Source organism: Adiantum capillus-veneris, chromosome 24 (genome assembly GCF_014529385.1).
Source record: "Adiantum capillus-veneris isolate H3 chromosome 24, ASM1452938v2, whole genome shotgun sequence".
Classification (NCBI taxonomy): domain Eukaryota; kingdom Viridiplantae; phylum Streptophyta; class Polypodiopsida; order Polypodiales; family Pteridaceae; genus Adiantum; species Adiantum capillus-veneris.
Genome location: NC_140954.1, coordinates 141,438,702 through 141,452,561, shown reverse-complemented (window position 1 = coordinate 141,452,561; position 13,860 = coordinate 141,438,702).

The window sequence follows — 13,860 nt, the reverse complement described above, 5'->3', positions numbered from 1 at the left end:
ATAAGTTTATTTCGACCAAATCAACGGTTAAGACACCAGAACTAGCCAAGTTGTTTGTGGACAATCTATACAAAGTGTATGGTTTGCCAAGTAACATTGTCAGTGACCGTGATCCCAAGTTTATTAGCCACTTTTGGAGAGCTGTATTTAAACAATTGGTTGCACAACTGAACCTCAATACAACTGATAATCCAGAAACAGATGGTCAGATGGAACGAGTTAACCAGGTGCTAGAGGATATGCTAAGAGATTACGTCAGCAAAAAACAGTCATACTGGGAAGAATACTTACCTATTCTCGAGTTTGCCTACAACAGTGCTAAGCATGTCACAATAGGCTTTAGTCCTTTCATGATCATGTACGGGTTTCAACCTAGGTCATCAGTTACGGTGGGGTTGGCAATCGAAAAACTCCAACAGGTTAAGGATTTTCTCCAAGACCACATGAATATGCTGAAACTTGCTCGTTAGAATGTCCGACAAGCACAAGATCGATATAAGAAGTACGCTGATGAGAAACGTTGGCAAGTTACCTTTGAAGAAGGGGAGGAAGTATTTTTACGTGTGCCAGAACATTTAGAAAGTCTGAAAACTGGGCCAACACCTAAATTATCTCCCCGATATTGTGGGCCTTTCAAAATACTTAAGTGAGTAGGCGATCGTGCCTACAAATTATTACTACCTTCACATTCTTGCATTCATCCGGTGTTTCAAGTAAGCCGTTTACGTAAGCGGTTACATGGGGACAACAATGTCATTGAACAAGAGGTTTTGGTTGATTTCATTGAGCCTCTTACCTTAGCGCATGAACTTGAACGTGTTCTAGATTATCATGAGTTGCGTACATGTCGTCACGTACATCAACAAGCCTTAATCAAGTGGAAAGACAGACCTGAGGAAGGTGCCACTTGGGAAAATATTAGTGTTCTTAAGAAGAAGTTCCCCACTTTTGTTTTCGAGGACGAAAAATCTTCCTAAGGGGGGAGTAATGTCAGGACACCGGCAAGGCCGGACTAGACAAGGGCAAGGCCCAGCTAGGAAGTGTGGAAAGGGAGTTCAAATAGGGCAAAGGGCTAGGGGCTATGCTATATAATGGGTGGTTGGGTGGTGGACTCTCAGGCTCTAGCTTCCCTTGTCTTACACCTAGATCTATAACTGCTCCACCGACTTTAGCAATGAGATTTGTTGTTGCTTGCTTGAAAATGGGAACCAAGCATAGCATTGTGGCACAAATCTATAGCTTTAGATAGAAACAAGGAGAAACGGGAAGAGACTGTGTGAGTCAAATGAGACAATATATTGACAGATGTTCAAAGTTGGAAATCCCAATAGAGGAGAGACTTGTTTCGTTGTTTTTGGAAGGATTAATGAATAAGGAGTTGCATGCTATTTTGTATAGCACAAAACACACCACTTGGGAATCATGTAGCCTAGACGCAACTAATTTGGGAGACAATTATGAGATTTTTAACGGGGAAAGCATTGTTAAGGATGCACAGAGTGAGCAAACCACATCTACTATGCCAACACAAGTAGGACCAATTGTGGTTCCTCTTGTCAATTCTATAGAAGACATGCTGAAGTGCATGAACAACATGATGACCAACATGCAAATGATGCCTATGAGAGGGTCAGGACAGGGTCCATCTGAGGGACAACCTATGGGACAAACAGACCTTTGAAATGGTGTTCCATTGGAGAAAAATGGACAAACCATGAGATGCACAAGTGCTACTATAAGCCCAAATACAATGGAAGCGTCCAGAATGTGTCAATGAGGCCTCACGGACAACCCATGTATAGATATCCACCAAATGTGGCACCATTCTAGAGACCACCAATGGCTATGGAGAGACCAAAGACAATACCTATGGGACAACACAGACTTTTGAAATGGTGTTCCATTGAAGAAAAATGGACAAACCATGAGATGAACAAGTGCTACTATAAGCCCAAATACAATGGAAGCGTCCAGTATGTGTCAATGAGGCCTCAAGGACAACCCATAGATATCCACCAAATGTGGCAACATTTTATAGACCACCAATGGCTATGGAGAGACCACAGATAGTATTAGGCAAGTAGCCACCACTTCCAAGGAACAATGTTCTACCAGTCAAGTACATGCTTCCTAAAGAGCAAGTGGGCGAGCAAGCTATAATACCAATCATGTCGTATGATGAAGCGGGTTTGGCAATGATGGGAGTAGAGGGCGAATGATACACTCAATCAACAAATTTCATAGTAGAACAAGTTTATCAAGCACCCTTGGATTCAACACCAATTTACTTCAATGCAAACCAAGGGGCTAGACCACCCATGATGAAACTAATGCCTAAACTAAAAACCAAGAATTGTCATAATTGTGGAGCAAACAACCATTGGAAAAATGACTGGTGTGAACCAGATAAGAATGTGAGACCAATGGAGGCATATTGTGGAGTGTGTAGTTGCAAGGGTGGACATATTCCAGAATATTGTCATAGGAATCTAGAAAATAAAAGAAAAAACCACCATATACATAGTCGAGCAGCTCCTCAGAGGGGGAATCCATAGTTTCAATTCGGGTAGTGACTAGGGCACATGCTAAGGGGAATAACGCAAGTGGATTGGACATACCCATCAAATCACCCAAAGAGTCCAAAAAAGAACGATGTAAATGATAGAAACTCAAGAGACACAAACAACGAAAGGAGAATAAAGAGAGTGCAAAATAAGGTAGAGAAAATAATGCAGACAATGTCATCAGATTTTAAAGAATCCAAAACAAAATTGGCAGGGTATGTACTTGTGTGGACAAAATATACAAACCAATCAATGCACCCTTGGAAGCCTTCCAAGCTAGATTGAAAGCATGTCATACACTAGAAACAAAATGGGAAAACTATCCAGCACCTGATATGGAAGCTGCTAAGCTAGAAGCGTACAAAAGCTTAGTGCAAATCATGCAATCCATAGTGGAGAAATAGAAACCCCAATTGAAAATCATAAGGAAATGAACAGAAATCGAGACTAGAGCCGACAAAGAAAAAATGCAGGAGAATGAAGAGTTGAAGGAAACTCTAGTAGACATTGACACACCTTCACCTATATTAATAGTTCCATATAGTGAGAGGGATTAGATAGAGTGCCCATAATTGAGGGAGATTGGCCAAACCACCTCTGGGAATGAGTCAGGGAAGCGAACGAAGGGAGTCTAACTCAAAATTGGCTCCAAACCCCATTTTGATCCCATGTAGAAAGTATCTTGTTTAATCTCTCTAACCTCCTCTTCAAATTCAACCGTATGGTCATCTACACTTATGACAAATTCCTTGTTAGGATCCAAATAAATCAAGGTATCATACTTGTTAGTCTTAAAGAAGCTCAAAATGTGCTTGAGCTTGAGTGAGATCCGAGTCTCTGATTGAGTCGAAAAAGAAGAAATCTTGGAACTTGAGTCAGAGTAAGTGTCTAGAACCTCTTCCACTATAGTCTCCAAAGGTCTCCCTTGGTTTACACTCTCTTCCATGGACACTCTACTCCTATTTTCTCCCAATGTGCTTAGATTTGCCAACACTCTACCAGATCTTAAGTTCATATATGGACTCAAACAACTTATTTAAATATATACTTCAAACGTGGAAAAATGCCTTTTGTTTCAGACAGAGTGCCTCTGATCCGTGTCTAGCCCTTTTTTAGCCAAGATGTATTTCATGCACATCAACACTTGAAACCATATGTGATTGCACGATTGTTAATTTAAAGTCATAAAATACCTAACAATTCCCACTACCAATCATTGGATACACTCAATGTGACCCAAACTTTGTAATTCCTCGGAGGCTATCTTTGGTAGACCAAAGATGTCTATAACTTAATGTGAGAGTAAATCTAACTTTGATCACTTGCATGAGGTCCTCATAGCTTGAAAAAGATAATCTTGGTGTCAAATCAACAAAATTATTCTTCTAGTGAGAATTTTATCTTTAGTGCACCAAAGCTAATAATTTCCTATTTCAAGATATTTTTGCCCAACATGACTTGCCTGGGTTTCTATTTGTGATTTCAAGCTTGTCCAATGAGTTTCAAAAAGTTTTGACTGTTCACCAATGTTTTGTCACCCTTTTTGGTCTCGTTGTTGAAGGTTTCAACCTTTTTTTTGGTGTTTCTTACCCTTACAAAGCTCCAAACTTGTTCAACCTTGCTCAAGAGCTATATAATGTTCCAATGGAGCTCTATCAATTGAAAATTTTACCCTCTGGTGGGAGATCTATCTTAGGCGGCAAATATAAAATTCTCCAAAATTGTATTTTTTTTGCAGATTTGGTTACAACTTGATTTCTTCCTTGGTCTTAGGTTTACCCCTGCACTGGTTTCATGTTTGGTCCAAAACTTTCTTTACTTTCCTTAATTTCCTCACAATTGGGAGTTTTTTTTGCAAGATTTGGGCCCAACCAGGTTTTTGGTGGTCCAAATGATACCAAAATCAATGGGGATCGTCTAAACAAGTTATTCTTCAACCTTGTAAGTCCAATTTTTAGTTTCAGCCCCCCAAAACCCCTGTCTCTATTTGGCATGCCAAAGATAACAATTTTTTGGTTTTTCCAAGTGCACCTCAAATCAGACGCAGTCCTGAATGTTTTCCACTTACCGAAGAGCCATTCACCTAGTTCGTCCTACTAAACTAATGCCCTGAGGTCCTTATCGAGTATCTTTACTCTTAAGCACCTCTCAGTAGTGATAAAGCCAAAAGTGTTTTACTCTAGTTGAAAGTAGAGGAAAAAATGGAAATTTTAGTGAATGCTTTGGGTTTTTCTCTAGTCTAGGTTGCCTCGTCCCTGGCAACGATGCCAAAATGTTAGCCAACTACCAAGACTCACCATATCAATGCTAGCAAAGTAAGAACCACAGACATGAAATGTCAAGTTGTGGGATGTAGCTGACCCGACTAGTGCATGGAGGCTACAAGAGCTAGCTAATCTCTCAAAAGACCCTTGCCAAAAGTTCTCTATCCTATCTTTCTCAAGCAGTCATGACAACCGCTAGTTTGTCACATCTCTTTTAAGATAGCTAGGACTATTGGAATGGATCCAAACTTGCTACACTAATTCAATAGGTCATATAAGAAAAGATCAAGCTTAAAAATGCCAGTTTTGACATCTGGAAAAAATTGCACTGAAGATAAACGACAAAAATTAGGTTTATTGTTTTGGTCTCCTAATCACTCTACAACATCTTTAACTTGTTAGGGTTTAAACCTACTTCCATCCTATTCCTATGTGAACAATGCCTTATGGTACTACTCTCACACACTCTAGTGGGAAGAAACCCTACACTTTGCATGACTACCAATGTGCCACCTACATGCCACTACCTCTCACCTAAGAGTGCCACCTCCTTTGCCAGATGTGGCTTAGCATGTGGCTTGAGTCTACACTCTCATAGTCACTATATAAGCACATAGCTCATTGTACAAATTATGTAAGTGATCAATCAATCTACATATTTTGTATTATTTTGCACTTTGATTGCTTACATCATTTTTAAATTAGTGCGTTAGCTTAATGTCTTAATTATAAATATTATTAATCATTATCCTCCTTAATAGAGCCTTACAAGTGGTATTAGAGCGTTATTGTGAGTCTCATCATAATAATTAGTATCATCGTTCATTGTAAATATCCTTCATTTGAGGTGTCTATTCTAGTGATAAGCTAGGTGCTCAGGAGGTTCACCTCTTAGACATTAAAGAGGGGGAATGGGGGAACACACTTGACACACAAAAAGACTGCCTCTCTATAGCCCAAGGAACTCATAGCACCACAATCCACTAGAGTTTACCTTTGAAACTCTCGACACACGCTAGCAGGCCACCGCCCGCACACATGGGCGCACAACTGTGCACACCACAACTATCCATGCATTTCACTACTCCTTTCAAGCCACACACCATTGCCGCACATGCAACCACACTCTCACTTCCATTTTTCACTAAAAAAAGAGGCCTGCGGGGCATACACATCTGCATCGACACCGCACACACAAGCAAAAGAAGTACAAAAGGGGGGCAGGGGAAATGATGCGAGAGAAACACAATGGAGGCTTCACCACTGCTCAAAACACCATGTACAACTTAGTTACAACAAATGGCACACCCACATGGTCGCCATGCAAGAAAAACCACACTTGGGGCTTTGCAGGCACATACCTTTGCATAAGAAGCCCACCCAAGGACTCACACACTCACTCTCTTGGCTCTCTGCAAGCTCCCAAAAATGACTAAAAAATGGCGTATATAGGGGATGCTCTCTTCAATTTTGGAATTTGGGATTCTATTGGACCATCTGGCATTATTTTTTAGCAACTTGGGAGGGGGGGAAGCCTCCTTTGAATTGCTCTCTCCTCTTTGCACTTGAACTTGAGGGGGGGTGTGCTAGCTTGAGAGAGGGGTGTAGTAGCAACATCGATATTGCCCCTAGCACTTAGGATTTTTTAATTTTTTCTCTCCCCCCTAGACCTCCACCTTTGATTGTTCGGACATGCTCTCCATTTGTCCACTTTGGGCCACCTGCTTGTTTGACTTGCTTTGGAATGACCTTGACCGAACATTTTGGATCCCCTTTGGACTCTCTCTCTCTCTCTCTCTCTCTCTCTCTCTCTCTCTCTCTCTCTCTCTCTCTCTCTCTCTCTCTCTCTCTCTCTCTCTCTCTCTCTCTCTCTCTCAGTCCCCCCCCTAGGTGAGTGGGTAGCCCTGTGGGGGGTGTTAGTACACAGCATTTCCCTCCTCTCCCTAGTGCGTCAACCACCTTCAATATTCAAACAAGGTCTCCAGCAACAGTCAACTGGTGTCGCTCTGCAGTAACAAAATCCTGCTGCAGTAACAAGATCCAGCATTGCCCCCCTAGCACCTCAATCACCCACAGTCTTCAAACCAGGTTGCCAGTAGTCGATCGCTGTACGAGATCCTGCTGATTCATCGCGTCGACCACAACCACACCACGAGCTGCTGTCGGTGCCTCTGTAGTAGCCCGAATTGGGCACGTCTTCTTGCTCAAAGGCCATAAAACCTTTAGGTTTTTGGCCCCTTAACATTAAAGACACTTTGTAGACCGCAATACTTTTTGACAATTTGTACACAATTCCAGGTTAATTGGGATATGCATGGGCATGCTAGAAGCATTTGCATTTTAAATTATTGCACATGTATGCCTGTTTAGCATGATTTGATGCTACTACATATAAATGATTAGATACAATTTGAAAGAATTTGCTGATGTTTGCATTAAAATTTGAATGCTATTTTAGTTCTTTTAAGAGAAGTTCATAAGTTTTTGACCTAGTTTGGCCGTTTTTGACTGGAAAGAGATGGAAAGCTTACCAGCTCGAGAAAGTTTCAAGGTGAGTATTACAATAAGAGGTCTTGGGTTTGGTCTTAGCCCCCTCCGTCTTCGTGGAGCCATCTCCACTAAGGTGGCAGGATACTCACTTCTTTCTTGTTCTTTTGGTGGGGGCTCTACCATTGAAACTTGAGTTCTCCTTTGGAAAGGAGATGCATCGTCAAGTACTAGATTTTTGAGCCCTTCGTGCGGATCCTCTTTGTCTTCCCTTATCGGTGAGAGGCCTCTTTTGGAAGTCTCACAAGGAGGCTTCCTAGGTACTCTCTCTTCTTGTTGGGGAGTTTGGAGAATCCAATGAGCACGTAGCTGCCGTTGCACTTCACTTTGGAGGGATGGATTGCCCATGGCTTGTTGAATCCTAGTAACAAGGTAATTAACAAGCATAGAGACATCATTAGTAGCCCGTTCATTAGCAAAATCAAGGTTATCAACATTAATTTCACTCTCTTTACTATTGTCAGCCATTCTAACAACTTTTAGGTGTAAATCTTTTAAGCGTACTTTGGTACTTCAAGCCCTAGTTGCTACTCAGCTTAACCCCTTTAGAAAAGCACTCAAGCTTATGTACACGTGGCTCAAATATCATTAACTACAAGGAATAGAAGAGAGGGTCTTTCACCACCAAAATAGTACTAGCTCTTGTCACGATTCTAATAGCTCAATAGTGGTTTTAAGCCGTAGGCAAGCCCCGTAGGACTCCACTATTAAGACCATAGCTCTTGACGGTGATGCCCCGTTATCTGCACAAAGCAGGCACACTACAAGGTTGAAAAATCCCTATTCTACTTACTCAATTGCAATTAATAATACCAACCATTTATAGTCATCTTGAGGACCTCTCTTCTTGAGCAAGAAAAGAGAAGCCTTGTGCTCTACTACCAATGTAACATTTAATGGTCTAGTAACTTGTGTGTAGCGGAAAATAACATAGACATAGTGAGAATTTCATTAGAATAGATTCCTAATGAGCATAGCAAGAGTGCTTGGATGGAGAGATCAACAAAAGCATAACACCTAGTTAGATAGGCATGAACAATACTTCAAAAAGAGAGAGAAATTAAGCTATTGACAACAATTGAGGACCGGATCTACATGGAGCCGGTCCCCCCTCCAAAAGGCTTTGTATTATAGGTTTCCCCCATCAAGGGAGACATTTTACAATACAATACTTTGTGTTCCTTTAATAACTTGCTGGTGCAATGAATATGGAAGCTTCAAGAACCAAGCTCACAGTTGTAAAACACAACATCAATTCCCTCACGGTCTCAGATCCAAGACCTCACACACCTTCGAAGATGGTGATATCTAGCAGGGTATGAGAGTAGATGGAGAGGAAGAAGGAGTATTCTTGTAATGGAATTTGCCTATTCAATTTGAGAGTAGCAGAATTTAATGAGAATACTTTCAAGAATTTAATGACCTTCGACTTCGGGAGGGTCTTCAATAATTGGTTCAGTTGGTGGCTCTCCTTTGTAGGGCTTAAGTAGGCTTACATGAAAGGCATTGTGTATAAGCCAATGGTTGGGCAACTTGAGTGGATAAGCCGTATCATTGATGGGCTTCAAGATTTGGAAAGGACCATATCTTTTTGCTAGTTTAGCATAATACTTTTGATGGCCCGTAGGATTTTTGCCCGTCGTTTGCCTTAATCGAGCCTTAGGAAACTTGAGTAAGACCCAATCATTTTCTTTGAACATTAAGGCTCTTCTGTGCTTATCACCTGCAGCTTTTTGCCTTTGTTGAGAGATGGCTATAGCCTCCCTAATCTTTTGAAAAGATTCTTGTAGGTCACGGCTATACTCATCGGCAGCGAAGATCTTCCCATATACTTTCAGTAGCAAGGGACTTTTAGGTCTTCCCTCTATGATCTCGAAAGGTGCTTTCCCCGTAGAAGTATGTACAGTATTATTGTAGGCATACTCTACTAGCGGTAAATACTTTTCCCATTGTGAGCGTTGATCTACTTCGGTAACATAAGTTTTGAGTAGATCGAGTATCGTAAGATTGGCTATCTCACTTTGGCCATCCGTTTGTGGGTGATAGGCCGAAGAGAAATTCAATCTTGTTCCTAGATTTTCAAAGAGACCTTTCCAGAAATTACTGGTCATTCTAGGATCTCTATCTGACACGATGGATGTGGGTAATCCATGGTGCTTGAAAATCTGAGATATGAAGAGAGTTGCCATTTGATGTGCCTTAATAGTCTTTTTGACAGGAATAAAATGTGCTTGCTTGCTAAACCTGTCGACTATTGTCCATATTCCTGTATTCCCATGGATAGACTTGGGCAATCCAAAGATGAAATCCATGGATATACTCTCCCATGGTGAATTTGGAATAGGCAATGGCTGGAGTAATCCAGGTTGCTTCCCTCTATCATACTTGGTCTTTTGGCATACTACACATTTTGAAATATACTCTTGTATGTCCACTTTCATGGTAGGCCAATAGAAATACGTCTCTACTCCTCGGAGAGTAGGTTGAATACCTCTATGCCCTGCATATGGAGGAGCATGGGATTCATACATAACCTTCTCACGAAGGGAATGGGTAACACATAGCCTATTGCCGTGGAGAAGATAACCATCCTGCAAGGTGAATGGTTCCTCTTTCTTCCCCAAAGCAAGGGCTGACATTATGTCTCTAAAGTCAGGGTCAGTAGCATACTCATCTATCATAGAGGATAGATCATTGTGAGTAGCTATAGACACCGCATTAACTTTTGGTCGTCGTGAAAGTGCATTGGCAACTTGATTGTGCTTACCAGCTATGTGAGCAATATGGAAATTAAATTGCGAAAGAAAATTTTCCCACCTCATTTGTTTGTCGGAAAGCTTGGTTTGTGTCATGAAATACTTGAGACTTTGGTGGTCGGTTCGTAGGATAAATGGAGTCCCCAATAGGTAGTGCTTCCATGTGTCTAGGGCATGTAGAACAACTAAAAGCTCTTTCTCATAAATGCCCAAGACTCGTTCATCACTATTGAGCCTTCGGCTCTCATATGCTATGGCATGCCCTTCTTGAAGCAAAACCGCTCCAAGGCAATCACCACAAGCATCACATTGGACCTCAAATGGCTTTGAGAGATCCGGAAGCACGAGGACTGGTTGGGAAGTAAGCTTCTCTTTGAGTTTTTCAAAAGCATTTTGCTCCTTAGCAGTCCATACAAACTTAACGTTCTTCTTTGTTAAGTCGTGTAGTGGTCCTGCTACTTGAGAGAATTTTGCTATGAAGCGTCTATAGTATGCACACATACCAATAAAGATTCTTAGCTCATGTAGATTCCTTGGTTTAGGCCATGATTTTATTACCTCTAACTTTGATGGATCCATACGAATACCATCGTGAGAGATAATATGACCTAGATATTGAATCTCTTGAAGGAAGAATTCACTTTTCTTTTGGTTGAGAAAAAGTTTGTTCTCCCTCAAGGCTAGAAAAATCACTTGGAGATGTTGCTTATGTTCCTCCAAAGACTTGGAGTAGATGATGATATCATCAAAGAACACTCCAGTGAATTTACGATATGGTTTAAAAATTTTCTCCATGAGACGATTGAAAGTAGCTGGTGCATTAGTCAAGCCAAAAGGCATGACTAGATATTCATAAAGACCAAATGTTGTGCGAAACGCGGTCTTTAGGATATCTTCATCCACTATCCTTATTTGATGATAGCCACTCTTAAGGTCAATCCTACTGAAGTAGGTAGAGCCTTGTAGCTTATCAAATAGATCTTCTACCCGAGGCACGAGAAATCTTTTTTTGATAGTGATATGGTTTAGTGCTCGATAGTCCACACACATACGGTATGTACCATCTTTCTTTTGTACTAAAAGGACTGGAGAACAAAAGGGAGAGGAACTAGGCCTCACCATCCCTTTGTCTACCAATTCCTGTACTTGCCTCATAATCTCCTCTTGTTGAGCTTGTGAGACTCGATAAGGAGGTTTGTTAGGCGGTGAGCTTCCTGGAAGGAGCTCAATTCGATGGTCATCATCCCCTCGTTTTGGAGGTAGGTCCATAGGGATATCATCGATGAACACATCTTGGAATCCTTTTAGAAAAGTAGACAAGTCTAACTCTTCTTGATTCCTATCATTTTCATTTGATGAAAAATTATTAGCTTTTAGAGACTCTTTGACATAAATCATGTACGCAGAAATTGAGCTCTTCATTGATTTATCAAAAGAAAGAGGATTTACAAGTGGAATAGTGCGACCACGCTCACTAGCATCTATATACATGTTCTTTCCCCTGTAGGTGAAGTAAATTCTCCTTTGAGGGAACTTCATGTTGGCAGCCATGCGATCAAACCATGGTGCCCCTAGGATAACATCCTGATGTTGGAGAGGAGAGATGAAGAAGTCTTCTTTGTCGACATAGCTTTGGACATGAAGCCTCAACTTCCCAATCAAGGGAGTAACAGATGCTTGTTGTCCCTTGAAAGCTGCATCGGCAATTACTATATCTCCCATCTCAAAATCTTGAATGCCCAACTTGGTGGCCAACTCTATTGATATGAAGTTGAGAGTAGAGCCTGGGTCAAACAAGATGAAGGCATCATGCTCTCTTACCTTTCCCCACGCATAGGAAAGTGATGATCCTTTGCAATGACCATCCTCTTTTGGAGCTTCGATGGTGGAAGCCCTAGGAGTCTCATTGCGAGTATTCTTCTTGGGGCAAGAATGATAGCCATGTCCTTGCTCTCCACACTTGAAACACTTATGGTCCTTGCAAAAAGCTTCAAGCTCTTCAAGAGAGAGTTTGTTTTTACCTTTGTAAACTCCCTTCTCCTTGGACCGATTGTTGTTGTTGTTGTTGTTGGAAGTGCCTTGGGAATTATTTTGAGCATTGGATTTCCCCTTTGCATCATGTTTATCTTTGTTTTCCATGGGCTTGACATTACGTCTAGCCCCTTGATGGAAATTGATGCGTGAAGCAACCATGGTGTGGTGGATTACTTCGGTAATAGTACCGGGCCGTTGAGAGTTGATGTATTCGGCCATCTCTTCAGGTAATCCTGCACAGAATTGCTGTCTTTGTTCGGCAAAGTCTATCTTTTGAAAGACAGTAGCTTTGAGATGTAAATCCCAAAACTTGTCTACATACTTGTTGATAGACTCATGAGAGAGAAGCTTCAAGCCGCGCCATTCGGTAAGAACTTTATCTTTAGTATCACTTGGAAGAAATTGCTTCATGATGGAAACTCGTAGAGTTTTCCATGTCTTTGGGGCTTCTCCATTGCCAGAAGGCTAGCCCACCATTGACGAGCTGATTTTTGGAAGTGCATAGCTACATGGCGTAGCTTGGAGGACTCTGTGAAGCCCTCGTCCCCAAAGGCCGCATCAAATTGCTGGATGAAGGCCAACACTTTGTCGGTAGCACCAAAGGTGCCATCGTAGGTGAGAAAAGAGATACTCTTTCCTCCCTCCTTGAACTTCTTTAGCTTTTGTGACCTTCGCCATGCAGGAAATGATTTGCGATGTCCTCCCCTCTTGTATTCTCTTTGAGAATAGCCATAACTTTCATCGGAAGAGGAGGAAGGTGAAGAAGAAGGAGAAGGGGGTGACCTCTTCCTAGCCCTTTTCTTCCTTTGTTTCCTCTCTTGCCTTTCAGAGTGATGAGGAGAAGGACTATATGTTGCTCTTTTCCTCTTGGGAGGAGTAGGCGATCGTCTAGACCGCCGTCTTCGTGGAGCCACATCTTCAGAAGAACTTAGACTGTCATTGCTTTCTTTCTCTTTGGATTCCTCCTCTCGAATGGGAGAGAGTCTTCTTTTGGGGGTCTCTTCAAGAGGCCTCCTAAGCTCTCTTCCTTCTGGAAGAGGAAGGGAAATTCCATAAGCACGAAGTTGTTGAGTAAATTCGGCTTGCAAAACAGGGTTGCCCATAGCTTGTTGTAACCTAGTGATGAGATAATTCACAAACATGGGAGCATCATCATTAGCACCTTCATGTGCAAAATCAAAGCTATCAATGTTCATTCTACTCTCTTGATTATTGTCATCCATGTTAACAAAATTTATGTTTATACTTAGTGTATGCTTTGGCAATACAAAACCTTAGTTGCCACTCCTCTTAGCCTTTGAAAATCGGCTTTTAAGTATCTACACCCACGGCTAAAAGTGGTTAATTATAGAGAGTAGAGGAGTAGTTCTAACATAGCAGAGTTGCCAAGGGCTAGCTCCTTTCGGACTTCTTATGGCTCAATAATGGTAAAGCCGTAGGCAAGTCTAAAATGACTCCATTATTAAGTCCAAAGCTCCCGAGGTGTGCACCATCCCCCACATAGTGGGCTTAACAAAACCGATATTAGATCCCAGTTCCACTTACTCTATTATAATTAACAACATCAACCATTTATAGGCTACTTAAGGACCTCTCTTCTTAAGCAAGAAAAGAGAAACCAAATGCTCTGATACCAATGTAATGGAATTTGCCTATTCAATTTGAGAGTAGCGGAATTTAATGAGAATACTTTCA